The 18,887-nt window shown below is 40.8% G+C and overlaps 1 protein-coding gene across 6 annotated transcripts in view; it reads right to left on the bottom strand.

Annotated features, from left to right (window-relative positions):
• LOC123766258 (uncharacterized) overlaps window positions 1–18,887 on the bottom strand; it is a 125,735-nt gene that overhangs the window by 30,152 nt on the left and 76,696 nt on the right. For 2 of the 6 annotated variants that reach the window (XM_045755323.2, XM_045755321.2), the window contains exon 1: window positions 10,577–10,713. The exons of 1 other annotated variant lie outside the window; for it this stretch is intronic. The gene's annotated coding sequence lies outside the window, so the exon portion shown is untranslated. Of the gene's footprint in view, window positions 1–10,318; window positions 10,427–10,576; window positions 10,721–18,887 lie in introns of those variants that run through there. 3 more of the 6 variants (XM_045755325.2, XM_069321105.1, XM_045755322.2) reach the window with 2 other exon arrangements.

Below are 18,887 nucleotides of genomic sequence, written 5' to 3'. Positions count from 1 at the left end.
CATCTCTTAAGTTTAACACACACAAAGTAACGAGGAACAACGTTGTGTCCCTGAGATACCACAGCCTGGTGACCAAGACCACGCTAACTAAATAATATGTTCAAGGATAAATACCTGCACATCCCTTTTCTCTCACAAGGAGAGGGAGGCAAGATGACAGAAAGCACTAAGCCTGTTTGACTATATATCACTCAGAAGGTGGAGCCTACAACGCTGACGGCATCTCGGCAAAAACACTAAAGCCACATTTAAGTATCAGTGAACACTACTGGAAATATCAGAACAAGACTTGTTACAAGACGAACATTAAGGTGTTGTCACACCTGGCTTCAGGAAGCCTAGCGTGAAAAAAAAGTTGGCCACAGCCTATTCATTAGAAGTGTCGATGTACTCGCCTGTGCTCATTTTCGTCTGCATATTCCACAGTGCTCGTGGACACCGAAACACAAGCAATACCGGATACTGAATCTGTGGCTCAAAACAGGTGGAATGACGTAATTCGTTACACAAAAGTTTAGTCCCATGTCAGTAGTGTACATTTTCCATACTTGTTACTTGTTGAGATTTCCGAAAGCGATCCTCTTTTGTGCAAGTTTCTGAAGGAGACACACCACGGTGGTCATTATGGCATATGCTGGTAATGTTATTCAGCTAATGTATACTTGACAGAACGACTGACCATCTCCCGTTGTGGGCTATCTATTTACTGCTAGGTGAACAGAGGCATCAGCTAAAAGAAAAAGTTGTCCGATGCTTGTACGTCTTGTCGCGGGTATCAAACCTGTTACTAATATATGTGTGTTCTCATCTAATTGTGCTTGCGCGTGTGTATTTACTATTTGTGCCTGCAGAATGCAGCTGTTAACTCTTGGATCCCGCCTTTCTAACCGTTGGTTGTCAAATGTACTTCATCCCGAACTATCATATTTCTTTCTAATATACACACACGCCAAGAAGCAGCCCGTAGTAGCTGTCAAACTCCCAGGTACCTATTTACTGCTGGGTGAACAGAGCATCAGGTGAAAGAAACTGCCCATTTGTTTCTGCCTCGGCCGGGAATCAAACCCTGGCCCTTAGAACTACGATCTCCGAACGCTGTCCACTCGGCCGTGTGTGTGTGTGTGTGTGTGTGTACTCACCTAATTATGCTTGCGGGGATTGAGCTTCGGCTCTTTGGTCCCGCCTCTCAACTGTCATTCAACTGGTAAACAGGTTCCTGAGTCTATTGGGCTCTTTCATATCTACATTTGAACCTGTGTATGGAGTCTGTCTCTCCTCCACATCACTTCCCAGTGTATTCCATCTGTTAACTACTCTGACACTGAAAAAGTTCTTGCTAACGTCCCTGTGGTTCATTTGGGTACTCAGTGCCCACCTGTGTCTCCTTGTTCGAGTACCATCTGTGGTAAGTAATGTCTTTATCTACCCTGTCACTTCCCCCTGATAATTTTGTACGTAGAAATCATCGTCTTAGTACTTACGTCATAATCACTACGTCTTCCTGAACTCTTGTGTCTTCCAGCGATGTGAGGTGTGTGTGTGTGTGTGTGTGTGTGTGTGTGTGTGTGTGTGTGTGTGTGTGTGTGTGTGTGTGTGTGTGTGTGTGTGTGTGTGTGTGTGTGTGTGTGTGCGCGCGTGTGCGTGTGCGCGCGCATGCGTTCCTGAATGCGTGCGTGATCCTAAAACTTTACCGCGCGCGTTTTACAATTCTGGGAGGTCAGGGAAGCAGAACACCAATGGACAAACGTGACTCAAATAAGTGATTTTTTTAAGGGGGGGGAGGGAGAGGTGGCCTTTACACAAGGCTAAAGGTCATGGTGATAAATAAAGATCAAACGTCAAACTGGCTAAGGGTTCCTGCACTGTGTGTGGTCAATGCAACATTGACTCTTACACTGACCGCATTTCCAAACTTCAGTGATTGTTGCTTCTCATTTGGTTCCATCTCTAATTCTTCAGTTATTCTCTCCTTGCAACAGCCACGCGCTTTGGCAAAACAGTAGATCATATTCTCCGCCAATTTCTTCTGCATTTAATCTTCACTCTTGATGTTTTTCTTCGTCTTTTTTTCCATCGTCGTTTTTTTCATCAATGCATTCGCCGTCCGTCGCCCTCGTCTTCGCCTTCGTCATCCTCGCCGTTATCCAGCGAGTGAGCACCCCGACGCCTGAGGGCCACCTGCACGACGGCAGCCCTCGAGTTAATCGGCCTAGAAGCCAAGTGAGTAGTGGACGAATACGAAGATAGTGACCCTTCACAATACCCCCACGTGAATGAACAGCTCCTGGTGGTGGTGGTGAGGACACTTGAGCCTGGAAGAAGGTCGAGATGGCTGGAACGCTAATGGATGCGAGAGTCGGAGCTATGAGGAGGTCGGAAAGGCTGGAACAGAAATGAACATGGGTGACGAGAGAGAGAGACGGAGTCTGGAAAGAGATCGAGAAGCCTGGAACAATAATGGGCGAGAGGAGTCTGGAAGGCGGTTGGAAAGTTTGAAACATTAATGGGTGCGAGACGGAATTTGGAAGGGGGTCGGGAAGACTGGAGCACTAATGGGTGTGATAGAAAAACTCTGGAAGGGGGCCGGGAAGGGTGGAGAACGAATGGGTGTGAGAGACGGTCTCTGGAAGGAGGTCGGGTAGGCTGGAACACTAATGCGTGTGACAGACGGAGTCTGAGTGGATGTCGGGAGGTTCGAATATCGCGGATTAGATCATTCACCTGTGACTTATCAGGTTGGTTTGCAGTATTTTAATACAATAGCCTTTTGATAGTGGAGAGGCTGAGTAGCAAGGGCGAGGGGTGTGAAGAGAATAGCAACAGCATTTACCTGCCCACCTCGTTCGGAAAGTATAGCTTTTTTTCTACAAAATAATCACAACATTTGACTGCAAGATTGGATGACTTCAGCGAATTTTAAATCCATAAAGGAGATACGTTAACATATTAATCATGCTCACGGGTATATAGGCTAGTAATTCGCCAAAAGTTTGACATTTACTAATGTCTTAAAAGCTACAATGAACACTACCTAATTTTTCAATTTCTTCTAGGACAGGAGAGGCAATGGCATTAGTGTTATCACCGGAGCAGGTAGGACACTGATAATTCCCTCCGAGACAGGTGGGATACTTAATTATTTATAGAGCAGTCGTAACAGTTTCCTGGGACATGTGTAACATTAAGTTCTCCTGGTAAAAGTGGGACACTTTGTCCATACAATAAATAGGCACAGACATTTATCTTGGGGCATAGGACACATTTTTTTTATGGAACAGGTGAGAAATTGACTAATTTCTACTCAGACTGGCGAGGCAAAATAAGAGGTGAACTCACAGGTTCACAGGTCTCAAAAACAGTATAAAAAGCTTAGAGATAATTTCAACCATCTCTACAGAAAATATATACAAAATAAGATATTGGAAAGAAGCCATTAGATAAAATTGATGCAAAACATTAGAAAAAGTTGGTGTAAAACATTACATAAAATTTTGTGTAAAACCAGATGAAGATAATAATGCTATATAAACAGATTTATATTATAATTTATTGAGTATATTATCTATACTGTATATATCAGAGGCATAAAACTAGATAAAGGTAGAACTAATAATTATTCAGGTCTAATTAGTCAATGAAGAGAGGTAACAGTACTTTACAGAGACAAAGTTATCATGTGATGTACTGAACCCGCCACACAAACAAAACCACAATTCCTCACACAAAATAGCCAGGCACACCAACCCACAGTCATGCACACGAACCCACAATCCGATACACAAAGCCTCACACAAATCCAGTCACCCTCACAAGACCAGACAAGCTCACAAATCGTAACACAAGCCAGTCAGGCACACAGACCTAGTCACAGAGAGCCGTCACAAACAATCCCAACAATATATATACATAAAAAAGATAGCATACAAAAACCTACAGTTAAGAGACAAACCCTCCGCTACACACAAAAGCAAGGCGAGTTATTAATATTGACAAAATTGAAAATGGTATGACGATTTATAATGCAGTTCACCTTATACATAACTTTGTGTATATTGACTTATAAGACAAAATATATTGGTTTCTTTCATTAGTAATTTGTTAAAAGCACTAAATATATTTACTGTATTACAATTTTCTATAAAATATATAAATTAATCTACTTTATTATTTTAATAATTTCGTATTTATGTTAAAGTATATTGGAAAAGCACTATCGTAAAAGTTTTGCACCAGTACAATTGAATCAGAGTTATTAGGCTATGCTTTATCCCCATAGGGCAATGAACACATCGAATAACCTCGGTGCTTAAGGCAGCGCTCCAGTTCAAAAATAAAATAAAATAAAATAAAAAACTTCAGGAATAATGAAGGAACCTTTGACAAGCCATCGGCTGCCTGTTCTCTTCCACGCCACTTAGAGATGTTGATGCTCTGTGTCTTAGAGAGATAAGGTGTGTAAAATTGACGCCGTCTGGTTGTTTTTGTTGTTTTAGCTTCAGCTACTCGGAACAAAAATTTCCAAGTAGCACGGACTATGGTGAGCTCGTAGTGGATTTACCTGCCACAGGAGCGGGGCTGTAATACTTAGGTGTGATAGGAGAGAAATTACTGACTCAACGATCTGAAAGCACCAGTATAAAAAACTATGATTTGTTCAGATCTGAAACCTATATTTATGGGCAGCACAAAACGTCCACCAGATTGTGCATGGTACCTGGAGCTTTGCAATTATTTTATTCACTCACGTGTTCTCGAGGATATCCTTCCTCATAATGCACCCAAAACTTGCCAGTGCAGGCTACTGATCATATGGCCCTGTATGGGTAACCATCCTGAGAGATGGGGACTTTCAGTATCACTGCTACCTTATTCACTCTTGTGTTCATGATATCCTCATAATGCATCCTAATTTGCACTGGCAAATAGAATTTGCCAGTGCAGACTGCTTATCACATGCCTTTGCATGACTAACCATCCTGTGTGATGGGGATTTTTAGCATCACGAAGTTACGTAGCTAAGTAGCATCACGTAGAAGTTTTTTTGACACGCTGTACTCCCTTTCATAGAGTCTAGGGTAGCTGTACAAATGCAGATGTACCTAAATGTGACATTGGCCTCGGTATGTTCGGTAGGCTGCCTGGGTTTGTACGTTTCTGGTTAGATAAAACCACTTCAGATTTTACGTTTGTTAAATAGTGAGAACGAGCTGAATTATTATAATATTTTAATATTAGTGAATAAGTCAATATTGAGAAAGATACTTAGCCAATTTGTGCACTCACTACAAGTGCAAAAAATCTGCATGTGCTTAAGGGTTGAAGACAATCATGCTAAAAGAGGTAAGTTGAAGCTGATGTTTTAAATTAATATTTGACATCAATGTTCACACAGGAATATCTTTAAGACACATTAGTGTCGGAGATATTTGAAGCAGAAACTAAAAATACACTTAACGATAAATGGTATCAATAACGAGTAAAACAACCAGGGAGACAGCCCAAGTAAAAGACCTAAGTAGCCTACCACGAGTTTATTAAGTATTATGCCATAATGACAAAAAAAAGTTGCAAATTATATATGGTATGTGTCACTAAAACTATTAACGAGAAAATTCATGTAACACTGAAATGCCCAATACTATAAATCTTCTCATATTCTCAATTGGTAAAGATAACAGCATGCTAAATTTAGTCTCTCGCATCTGAAAACACTTTGAGATTATGTCTACGAGACCTTATAGGCCTACTGAAATATTATACTACCCATCATCTAATAACGTATAATCTCATCAAGGCATTATAATACAGACATGATAAAATAGTGCTAAAAACTTGCATTACTGAAAATAGTTATAACATGGATCACGATCTCCCTGTAAATATCATGCTCACGGATTATTCCGGAGCCATTTGTAATGTCCCAAATGCAATATTAGGTCTGGAAATCACTGAAAATCGAAGCACATGTCATCGTTGGCAAACTGTGAGGTTAAAACATTGCTGGCTAGTAGGAATTAAAGAGCGCTTCTGAGAGATGACTCGGGATAGAAATTATGTAAATTTTGAGTGCGCTTATCTATTCATTTTGGGGTCTCGATCTCTTAGTAAGCTGCACCGACAATTGTAAATACAGAACATTAAAACAATAATTTCTTACGAGTCGTATTTAGCTTAAAACATGCTAAAATTGTAAACTTTCCTTATGAGATAAAAAAAAATACAAAATGAAAAATAATAAATGTAAATGATATTCAATATTTTCGTCGCCTTGAGCCAATATTTTGGGTGCGGCTATTTTTAACACCTTTTGTTTGCTTCAATATTCGGTCCTATTGTTGTTTTCATGTGCGCCTTTCATTATTTATACACACTGTTCCTTCCTTCCATTTATTTACATATATTGTTACTACTATATTTATATTCACAGCTCCTGTTTTATTTACATGTATCTTTCTTTGTTTACTTGTGGCAGGAAGGTTACAGCCACATGATTGGTTCAGGAACTGAACGTTAATATAATTTACAATTTATGGTGAATTAGTTATATACAGTTTAAATTTGCCCATCATGCGCCTGACACGTAACCAGTGAGCGGTGGTGGAAATGTTAAGTCATGCTCACGCATTTCCTACAGAAGGCAAACTTGAGGTAGTTGCTTCAACTGGGCTACTTGCCAGTGTGTTGCACTCGTCCACAACTCTACAGCCAAACCACCTTTTATAAATCCAAATTTATTAAATTTATATTAACTTGTAACTGTTCTGCCAATATTATATTATCTGTTAATTTCTCAGCATAGTCACTGAGACCTGAGAAATGACTGATATTTCCAGAACCCTATTTGTAACGCCTTTATGAGTATAACGCCATGTATACACTTCGGTCTTATAACCCAATAAATTACGCCTTCCAAAAAGGAAATTTCAATGATTTTGAGCCTTACTGTTATTTGGATTTTAACATTTTCATCCAGCTTGGTCATTTCTGTACCACATGTGCCAATGTCTACGAACATTTTATATATATTATATAGCATAATTAATTATTTCGTTTCAGTTGTTATGCGCTTCAATTTTCCTTATCGTCGAATTTCCTTATCATCGTTCACAAACAGAACGATGTTAAAAGCCCTGCTCAATTATATATAAATAATAACAACCGTTATTAACTACATTAAATACACTTCAACTTAACAAAACTGTCAAAAGAAGACGCCAAGCTTAACAAGAATAAGGAAAGATCTCCCTATGGTGAACCCTTACTTTATCACTTTTTACATTATTCCATATTTTCCATGATGGTTACGAGGGTAGTTGCTATAATAGCTTCGGGAAGATTGTTCACAACTACTAATAAGCTAACTGGGTGGTAGTTTGAGGCTAGGGTTGTCCAAATTTTCAAGTCTGAAGCTTGTTACCGTTCCAAAAGGCTTCTAGGACTACACTCTGAGTTCATCGATCGATTTCTTATTAATGTAAGAGTGAGGTGTCAGCTGAGACAGACAGCCATTCAACATTTGTTGATTTATTGGTCAGGCTTGCTAAATGGCACACGAGTTCTTTCATATACTAATACAAGTAAATATCTCGTCAGAGCAAGGAAATTTAATTTGTGATTTTTTAGTAGTGTGCACACACACATTTCCTTGTTCGTTAATTAGTTGATTAGTTATATCATTATTTTATTATTTTTATATATTTTGATTTATCAAGTCATTATGCCGTTCTCTACTTATTACGTTGATGATAATTATCTTTCACACAGACGACGCGTCGACTTGGCGGGTCAGTAGATCCCTTAGGCGTGTTAGGGAACGTCTTCAGTATTGAGGTTACGAGGTCCAGGTGAACACAGAGACCCAGGTGAACACAGAATCTAGATAAACTTGGGAAGTCTAGATAAATACGGAAACCCAGGTGGAGACGATAAGTCCAGATAAACACGGGAGATCCATGAGAACATGGGGGGCCGAATATGGGGGTATTAACTTGGTCATCCTTCTTCGTATGTTTATGAACAAAGACTTGTTTTGGTACCTAAGTACTAAAATCATTATTTCCGGTCTATATTTATTAATAGTACATAACTTCTATAATATGGTGATCACAACAGTGCGGAATAACCTAAGTGAGGTCGCCAGCAAGAAATAGTTGTATGATAATGGTAGTTTCTATTACCATTTATTGTAAACATACACCCAGCAGGTTACCTAACGACTATACCTATTTGGTCTCATTACTTATGCCCACACACTGCAGTCTTGAAGTTGGATATATATATTTATTCATCATTACGCCTAAATACTGTTCATGTTGAATTGGTTTAGTGTTGGGCTTAAGGCTGGGAAGTTATGTTATTAGGCTACCATAATAACATACTGACCATACTAACCTAACCATACTAACTTTAGTCTTGAAGCGGGGAGTTCAGGATTCACTCACTAATATCTGGACTGATGTTGGGTAAGCACTTCTTTTTAAACGCTTATAACTAGGGGAGTGTGGGTGACTATTTCTATACCGTTGTCTTCAGTGCCGATATGAAATCTACGATATTTGCTAAGCAACCTTTAATAATATTTACATTACTTACGCAGCGTTGGACAACAATTATTAATATATTTACTTAACGAATACAAGTGGGTCGAGCAGAAGAGGGGGGGGGGGGGGTTGGGCGGGGCCTTGTGTGGGGTGGGTGTGCTCCCCTCAAGACACAATTAACCTTGTAACTCAGGTAGGATGGTTTACATCGTCTCACATAAACGCCTACGACCTTGAACATTTCGTGAACAAGTAAACTCCAGTATTATTGAGTCATGCTAGCAATAGTGTATTGCGGAAGAAAATAAACGACTTCATATGCCATGTTTTTAACCGCGATTGACAGGTCTGGCATGCCAGGAGCAGCTAGCCTCGTCCACACACAAGATATGCAACTTGTACAAGACTAATCTCACATTTGATTGCAACAAGTAATATTCTTTAGATTTTCGACTTTGTCCACACAAGGCTGCAATGCTTTTGTGTATTGTGATGACGCAACCGGCCAGCTGGGCAGTCCTTGCTCGACACAACCACAATCCTGATGACGTTTCTCCCAAAACTTTGTCCTCTTCTCAAAACCCCCAGAACATGACATTAACGGTTATAAGAGAATAACTTGTTCAGTATGTTACGTAATGTAAGCATCCTTGTTTTTAACAGTAAATGCTTAATAACTTTATAATACAACAAAAAGTGATGTGCGCAGTACGAAGTTAAACAAAAGACGACGATCCACATTGAACCTTGGTAGAGGGTGTGGGGATATTCGACCACCGTTCGCTAGGCGCATTTGACTATCGTTGATGTTAGTACCGTTATCGTTATAAGAAGAATCAACCCAACTTTTGTGGACAAAATTACTGTCAGATTCGTGAATGAGTAAGCGTAGAGGCCATTAAACCTCCCGCAGACAGTTGGCTCACTACGTACAACTTTGAGATATTCCTCAAATATTATTTATAACGTACTCGTATCGTTAATTGCATATTATAGTCCGATATTAACTACAGATTTAAATATTTATCACTATGATGCAACAACGATCACAACAAATATATCCCTACAAATGTATCATTGTAATTAAATTAGTTATTATTTTAAATATATCGAATAAAGAAGCTTAATATGGTTGCATAAATACATCCTATAATTAATCTATTTATCACTTGAATTTGTTACCCGCCCGAAACGCTATGCCTGCTAGTGGCTTTACAAGAATGTAATAACTCTAGTACATATACAAAAAGCACGACAATAATCAAACGGGTAGGGAAAAAGCGTTGTTAGGCTTTAATAAATCAAATACCTCAGAACAGAATACACACGTAAACATGAGGCAGACTGCAATTATTTGTAGAGGACAAAATATAATATTATATATATATATATATATATATATATATATATATATATATATATATATATATATATATATATATATAATATGGAATGGAGTACCACCTTTGGCTGGAAGAAGGGAATCCTTAGCCTCGGAGAAAAGAAAAACACACATAATGCAGAAGTGATTTTTAGGTCCCCTCCAATATAGTTTCTATATTCTTTTGTCCTATCACTCCCTTTTGTGTTTTGTCGTGTTATATATATAACGTAATAAATAAATCAATAGCTTATAGTCGCATTGTTTAGCATATCACACATAAGTCTCCACCAACACCTTGCATATATATATACAATAAAGGGATACAAATTAAGGTACTGAGGCAGGCGAGGCCGCCAGCCCCACGCTCCAACAAAGGGACACCACAGGTACGCACTTGTCCACGGGCTCTCCTTGGCATTTCCTGTCACAGATTCACAAGTCTAAAGACACATAGGGCTGTATATATGTGGTATATATGTGGTGCTGTGGTGTCCACGTAAACACAAACATTAACGCTAGCTGTTTCCTTAGCAATGAGCGTTTTTATCTAAACATACAGTAACTGTACTTACACTATCTTCATATGTTTTTCTCAACTATTATAAATGCGACACAGATCTATAATCCACAGACTGATTAATTAAACACTCACCAAGTCACGAAGATTACCGTCAGAGAGCTCTTGATATGTACTGTTCCCGCGTACACCGCTCGTTTCGTTCGTCGCAGCAAATCGAAATGTGCGTGGAAGGGTGACAACACTTTCACTCAGCCCCAAGCATAATGTGGCCAATGCGGCTCACCTTCATGTGTTACGCTCATTATAGGGCGCTCCCGCTCTTACGCTCATTCCAGGGCTCGGAACAGCTGATTGTGGGCCCTTGAGAGAGCGTAACATTACCTATGTATACACAAAGCTAAAATAATTCGTTGAAACATAGTGAGCATGGTGAGCATTAATTTGTGAATATAGTTAGACAAAGTATAATATATATCCGGGAACACTTCTGTGAAGCAGTAAAAGGAGACTTACATTGCACTCACAAAACATGGCAACAATATCATCAGTTGGCGAACAAAAAAGGGTTAGTTTATCGAGTTAAATGATATTGCGTTATGTGGCGTCGCAACATCGAAGGTTAGTTTATGTGCCATGTACTCCCACTGAAATAGCGAAATAAGAAAACGCCAAAATAATGCACACCAGTGCAGAGTTTACGTTGTCTTTGAGTACATGTTAGGTAAACCAACCCACGTGAGGAAAGGGAGGGCAGAGGGAGCTGGGTCACTAGGTCAGCCAGGTACACAGGCAGATATTATGGGGTGACCTTCGCCACCCTGTAACTTTATGGTGATTATTTTTATATATATATATATATATATATATATATATATATATATATATATATATATATATATATATATATATATATATATATATATGTCGTACCTAGTAGCCAGAACACACTTCTCAGCCTACTATGCAAGGCCCGATTTGCCTAATAAGGCAAGTTTTCATGAATTAATTGTTTTTCGACTACCTAACCAACCTAACCTAACCTAACCTTACTTTTTCGGCTACCTAACCAAACCTAACCTATAAAGATAGGTTAGGTTAGGTTAGGTTAGGTTAGGTTAGGTAGGGTTGGTTAGGTTCGGTCATATATCTACGTTAATTTTAACTCCAATAAAAATAAATTGACCTCATACATAATGAAATGGGTAGCTTTATCATTTCATAAGAAAAAAATTAGAAAAAATATATTAATTCAGGAAAACTTGGCTTATTAGGCAAATCGGGGCCTTGCATAGTAGGCCAAAAAGTGAGTTCTGGCTACTAGGTACGACATATATATATATATATATATATATATATATATATATATATATTCTCCTACCACCCCTTTTTATTATTATTGTTATACACTTTATTATACAAAGTTACACAGTTGCATAGCTAATTGGTTACAAAATGTGTTATGTAAGTAATGTGACAATAAGAAGAAATAAAGGGAAATTTGTCTCCTAGAGGCTGTAGATTTCTTCAAACTCCTCTGATACCGAGGATGCCGCGGGCTTTGCCCCTCTGGATCGCCACACTGAGATGCTGGAAAAGGGGCCTGACGGCTGATTTGATAGCGCTCGGAGTTCGTAGTCCTAAGGGTCCGGGTTCTATCCCTGGCGGAGGCGAAAACAAATGGGCAAAGTTTCTTTCACTGATCCCCCTGTTCACCTAGCAGTAAATAGGTACCTGAGAGTTAGACAGCTGCTACGGGCTGCTTCCTGGGGATGTGTGTGTGTGAAAATTAGGATTAAGGACTTGCCCGAAATGCTATGCGTGCTAGTGGCTGTACAAGAATATAAGAACTCTTGTATATATAAATACAAAAAATACAAAATAAAAAGAAGGCTCGCCGCTCTAGGGTCTCTTGTATGGAACCAAGGTCCTTAAGAAACCTCCTTGCACTCTCTTCCCAAGGGTCTATGATCCTATTGGAACAAAGTTGTACCAGTGGTCTGTTTCCCTCTACTTGATTAATTTGCCTCTTTCTGTGTGTGTGTGTGTTTGTGGCCCGGCGCCTGCTTGACCAACATAGAGGATATACGTGGCTGCCAAGACGGATACGGAAGTATAGTCCCATGCTAATTGTCTACTATTTTCCCATGGGCGTAGTGTGGCTCTATCTGGTCGACTAGCAAAGCCAGCAATTTACGGTTCATTAGATTGAGAGGCTGGCTCTCTCTCTCTCTCTCTCTCTCTCTCTCTCTCTCTCTCTCTCTCTCTCTCTCTCTCTCTCTCTCTCTCTCTCTCTCTCTCTCTCTCTCTCTTGGCTCCTCTTAATAATGTCGTTGAGTTCATCGTGTCTTGAGTGCCAACCCCATGATTTTCCGCAGTGTATGTCATGCAATCCATATTCGTCTGTACTTGCCTTGCTGAAATACACCTATATATAGTGTGGATTGGGGCAGCAAGTGGAGGGCGACTGCAACACGGAGCTGCTACTGATCAAGACGTATGCCTGTCACTGACATAGGGACTGCCAGAAGGAAGTCCTTTGCATGGGGAATCCGCACAGCTGTGTGGTAGGCACAATCATTAGAGGTTGTTGCTACCTTCAGCAGAGTTGTGACTTCTTTGTCAACGATGGGGCTGTTTCAGCTGAATTGTTTGTTGGCTTTCAGTTGGGTTGGTCAGAGTGTTGGGTCTGCCAAGGTCCCTCATGTGTCCCCGCTGAGTCCCTTAGGTTGGCTCGTAGCATCGCCTTGACCAGGTCATCCGATGACGAGGAGGTAGATAGGAAAGTTGGGACAGCAATTTAGGTGGTAGTGCGGATGCCAAAGCCACCGAGCTTGACTGGAAGAGTGGCTTGGCTCCACTGACAATCATTGTAGAAATGGTTGATAAAATCATTTTGCGGCAATGGGGTGACTTGAATCGGCGTTCTGATGATTCCCAGACACCTGCCTTAACCTACTCGGCCATGATAAGACAAAAGCCAAGCAATCCGGCACTCGACTGAATTCACTGGGAGGCTCTGGAGGCCCGAACTGGTACCCAACCAGGATTTTACGGTTGGGTACAAGTTCGGCACACCATTGTGATTTCTTTGTGATCTGAAGGAGGGGCGTAAGGACGTAACACCATTACCCACAGGCCAGAGTGTAGGCAGACCAACTGTAAAATCCTGGTCGGGTACCAGTTCGGGCCTCCAGAACCACCCAGTAAATTCAGTCGAGTTCTGGGGTTGTTGACTTGTTTTATCGTGGCCGAATGGGTTAAGCCACGTGTCTTGGAATCACCAGAACGCCGGTTCAAGTCACCCCATTGTCCAAAATGATTTTCACATTGATATATCACACCATTGTGATTTCTTTGTGATATATATATATATATATATATATATATATATATATATATATATATATATATATATATATATATATATATATATATATATACTGTATTTATCTGGGCCTAGCAAGCACGACTATTTTGCCTAAGAGTTAGAGAGATCTTGAATATTTTTAAATATTTCTTTCAAACTTAATATTTTTAAATACGTCCAGTTTTACCTACGTTACACAGCATTGGGGAAATAATAGGCATGTTTAGGTTAAGTTAGGATGTTAAGTTAGTTTTGGCTCAAATTTAATAAAAAGTTTTATAATGAAATTAAACGTAATTATTTATAAGGGAAATGTTTTCACTTTTTAAGTGGGGAAGGCACATGGTAAGCGGTATCATGTATATGTAGGGTCCAGTAACGGCTGCTGGGGGCGGCTTGACTCAGGCAGCTCACCCCGCCATACAAGCCATAGTGTAGGCTACAAGTGTCTATCACAACCACCAGTTTGAAGCCTACGACCACTGTCCCATTGTATCACTTTGCACAACACAACAAGAGGTGTATTTTGAATATGGTGAATTCTTTTAATTATGGCGTGATAGTACGTGTCTTCAGGTACTTCTAGAGGAAGATTATTGTAATAACTCTACTAATGTCTTTGTTCTTATTTCCTTCGGAAACTGCTGTGTATTAAATTTCACAAATAATCTCTCCTAATCCGTTCCATTTGTTTGAATCTCTTAAACTGTAGAAATTCTTCCTGACCTTTCTACGGATCAATTGTGTTCCTGAGATACAACCGTGACCACTAGTTCTATTGCTTCTCATTTTGAGCATCGCTTCTATATCTACTTTCTACATTCTTTATAGTATTTTGTATTTTATTAACATCATATTAACAAGGGTCTAGTTTCCCGTGGGGAGGGGGTCTAGTTTCCCGTGGGGAGGGGGTCTAGTTTCCCGTGGGGAGGGGGTCTAGTTTCCCGTGGGGAGGGGGTCTAGTTTCCCGTGGGGAGGGGGTCTAGTTTCCCGTGGGGAGGGGGTCTAGTTTCCCGTGGGGAGGGGGTCCAGTTTCCCGTGGGGAGGGGGTCTAGTTTCCCGTGGGGAGGGGGTCTAGTTTCCCGTGGGGAGGGGGTCTAGTTTCCCGTGGGGAGGGGGTCTAGTTTCCCGTGGGGAGGGGGTCTAGTTTCCCGTGGGGAGGGGGTCTAGTTTCCCGTGGGGAGGGGGTCTAGTTTCCCGTGGGGAGGGGGTCTAGTTTCCCGTGGGGAGGGGGTCTAGTTTCCCGTGGGGAGGGGGTCTAGTTTCCCGTGGGGAGGGGGTCCAGTTTCCCGTGGGGAGGGGGTCTAGTTTCCCGTGGGGAGGGGGTCCAGTTTCCCGTGGGGAGGGGGTCTAGTTTCCCGTGGGGAGGGGGTCTAGTTTCCCGTGGGGAGGGGGTCTAGTTTCCCGTGGGGAGGGGGTCTAGTTTCCCGTGGGGAGGGGGTCTAGTTTCCCTCGAGGTGTTAAAGGCTACAGCTCTATATGTGGTATCACGTGGGTGATACCCACATATCCTCATAAAATAAATGTGATTGATCAAATTTTCAGTTTGGTCGCTGGAATATATTCAAAATAGCATTTCTAGTACCAGTCCTTGCCGGGGGGGGGGGCGCTCCTGACTGCCCGACCCCTACATTTTTTCCAGATAAAGGAGCATCGCTTGCGATCTTGTACAAGAGTCAGTTCTGCGTGATGTTTCAAACGCCCTGACAGCCGAAAAAGACAATCTTATGACTCTTCTCCTGCTTGTCATAGACACCTCAAACACAATTTGTTATCTTGGTAATTTCCCATTTGTATTAACGTTATTATAAGTATTTAGCTCAGTGACTTGTGTCTTCTGTTTACAATATTTCTGTACCAATTCAGTCTTTTGCAATGATTTAGAGAGTAGGAAGAGGTATAGTCAATGGACTAGTTATCTCTTTCAGTAATCATAGTGAGATTTCGCCTGGTCCCGCAGTTTTCCTAAAATCTTTGTCAATCAGTTATTTCCACATTCCCTCTGGAGACACTTTTGTTGCTATCAGTCTCTCACCGGGAAGTGTCTGCCCGTGTGGGGTCATTGGCAGTTTAGGTTAAAATTTGAAAAAGTTCGTCTAGTACCTGAATGTGTTATCCATGTTATACTATGTACTTTCGTATGTGTTATCCTCTTTTTTGTTTACACTGAGTTTTTGTTATGTACAGACGCTTGAGAGTTTTGGTTGGCATTTGGCTTGAATGCTGCGTCATTTTCAAACTCCTCACTAAAAATTCTTACTTACTTACTCCACGCTCTTTTGTAAATGTTGTGGTTCATTTGTATTATATTTCCTTTGTATTTTTTCCAGGCACTCTTGGTCCTTCATGTGTTCTTGTTGTGCTTTGATGCTTTGCCTCTTACAGGCAGCGCAAAGCGTTATTGATACCTGTGTGTCCGTACTGGAAAGTCCATAAATTATTGTTATTTAATCTGTGAGTTTCGCTTCCATTGGTATTGTTACGATGAATTTCTTTGATTTTATGGTACTCCACTTGAGAGTATGCTAGTCTACTTGATCTCTTTTTCCTTCCCTCAATAGATATTTTCAAATATTGAGTGACTACTTACAGTGGTCCGGAGTACAAAGATAATTTCTTATTCAGTGTTCTTATACCACCTCGTTTCTGTGGTAACATATAGTGTCAGGATGTTTTTAAAGATTTTCCTTATCAGCTGCGTTATTTCAAATTCGGTTTAAGTTAGTATCGAGAATATAACCACATCCTCATGGGCTGGTCGTAAAGCCCAACTGATACACAGATATCCCACTTATGATGGAGATAAGACTTCCTGTTCTCTCAGTCTGTGGGAATTCAGATCCATGAATTTGTTGACTCGTGAACACTTGAACTTTACTTACCTAGTTTTACTTGAGTAGTTGTGCATGCTTCAAGGAGTGGATCTTCAGGTCTTTGGTCCCGTTTCTCAACATTTAATCCAGAGATGACATGTTCTCCAGCTCTCTGGACATTGTTATTATACACTTGAAGATGTGTTTAAAATTGGCCTCCACCACTTTGCTTTGTATTGCATCCCGTCTTTAAGTGCTCAGACATTGAATAATTACTTATAATGTCTCTGTGGCTCATTCGTGTGTTACGTGTTCGCCTGTCTCTTCTTGTTTGTGTATCATCCGTGTTAATGAATCTATCCTTGCCCGAGTTGTCAGGTCCTATGAGTATTTTGTATATGGTGATCATGTTTTTCTCTATTCCAGCGACGTGAGGTTTATTGCTTTTAATCTTTCTTCGTAATTTATACTCCACAACTTTGTAATTTGGTGACATACTTAACTTCTCCGGCTTCATTTTATTATTTAACGCGTTAAGATTCCAGTCTAGTGCCGCAAAACTCAGAGCTGGTCTGACATATGTGATATAGAAGGTTCTGAACGACTCATTGTTTACATTTATAAAGGTAGTTGTTATGTTGGGGAAACTTACACACGCCCCCCACTCATGGTATCCGCCTGGCCTGGGCTTCAGGAGACATCTCCAGTGTGATGTCAACCACGAGATCATTTTCCCTCTCCTGTTTGTTGCCATATGTCAGCCTCCTGTTCCCACCACCCACCTTCATTATTTTCCACTTGTTGATGAACTCTAGTGGTCATGTGTTATACCATTCTGGTATACAAGAACCTGAACAGGTCTGTTCAGATCTTCCTGTAGTTCCTTGCAGTCTTCCTCTGTAATTACATTCTGTATAAGTCTTGTATCATCAACAAACAATAACAGTAAGACCAAGAGACGAACTGTACTGAGCCTTTTCGGACCCTGGTGGAAATATCCCATCACTCTGGTCACTCTTACAACACCGTCATTCTCTTATTGTACTTAGTTTCTCCCCCATCCACTAGAGCATCTCTCCTTTGATCAACTCCTGCTTATTTCTCCATCTTGAGCATTAGTCTCACGTGGAGAACAGTGTCTTAAGCTTTCTCACACTCCAAAAAACGTCAGTCCTGTCTATTCGTCGTCGTTCATACGTAGAAAAAATATGGACTCTTCACATCTTCTCTCGCATAGGCCTATTGTGTCTGTTCTTCTATGGTTTAAGTCCCCTATGATTAACAGATTTGCTTTCAGAAATTGGCTCTGGTGTTTCCTGAGGGTTGTAGAGAGGAGAATGATCTATGACCACCACTTTCTCTCCACCCTCTGCTGAGATCCCTGGCCGGCACTGTGGCTACCATTTACCACCTTCGTAATGATGATCTCAAAGTTCAAATTATCTTTAACCAGCAATGCTACACCTCATTCTCCTGCCTATGTGTTTGTTCTCTTCTTCCTATCTGGTGTGTGTGTGTGTGTGTGTGTGTGTGTGTGTGTGTGTGTGTGTGTGTGTGTGTGTGTGTGTGTGTGAGTTTATGAGCCAGGCATAAGATGCGCACATGTCCTTCCACGGCGTAATACAGGTCCCTTCACCTGTCCTTCAGCTCCCTCCCTGACTTTCTCTCCCCACCCCCGCCTCCCCCCCCCCTCTGCCACACACACACACACACACGCACACACACACACACACACACACACACACACAGTTTGCTCACCTAAGGAGTACATGCACAAATTAACGTCTACGGCATACGCCAAACTGGCAAATATCAGGATAGCCATCAGGGACCCTAAACAAAGAGGCTTTCAGCATATATATACCCTATGTAAGACCACTTCTTGAATGTGCATCGCTGGCACCTGAAGAAAATTGTACAGAGATATGAGCCTAACTACTTATAGTGCTAATAAGACTTGTCTTCAATGAAAGGCTGAGTGGGCTCAAACTCACCACGTTGGAAGAAAAACGTTTCAGCGGGGAGATGATAACGACGTACATGATACTGAGGAGCATTAAAAGAGGGTTGACAAAGAGACAATGTTCAACAAGATAAAAAAGGAAGGACCAGAGGACACAGGTGGAAGCTGGAGACACAGATGAGCCGCAGAGATGTCAGGAATAAACGAGATGGAACACAGACACAGACGTGAGCCTTACCAGAAAGACTATATTAAGAAGGTTACAGTGTGGAATCAATATTAAAATTTCTAGAAAATAAT

The sequence above is a fragment of the Procambarus clarkii genome, chromosome 9 (assembly GCF_040958095.1).
Source record: "Procambarus clarkii isolate CNS0578487 chromosome 9, FALCON_Pclarkii_2.0, whole genome shotgun sequence".
Classification (NCBI taxonomy): domain Eukaryota; kingdom Metazoa; phylum Arthropoda; class Malacostraca; order Decapoda; family Cambaridae; genus Procambarus; species Procambarus clarkii.
The sequence above is the reverse complement of the archived record's forward strand: the minus strand, read 5'-3'. Positions and strand labels throughout refer to the sequence as shown.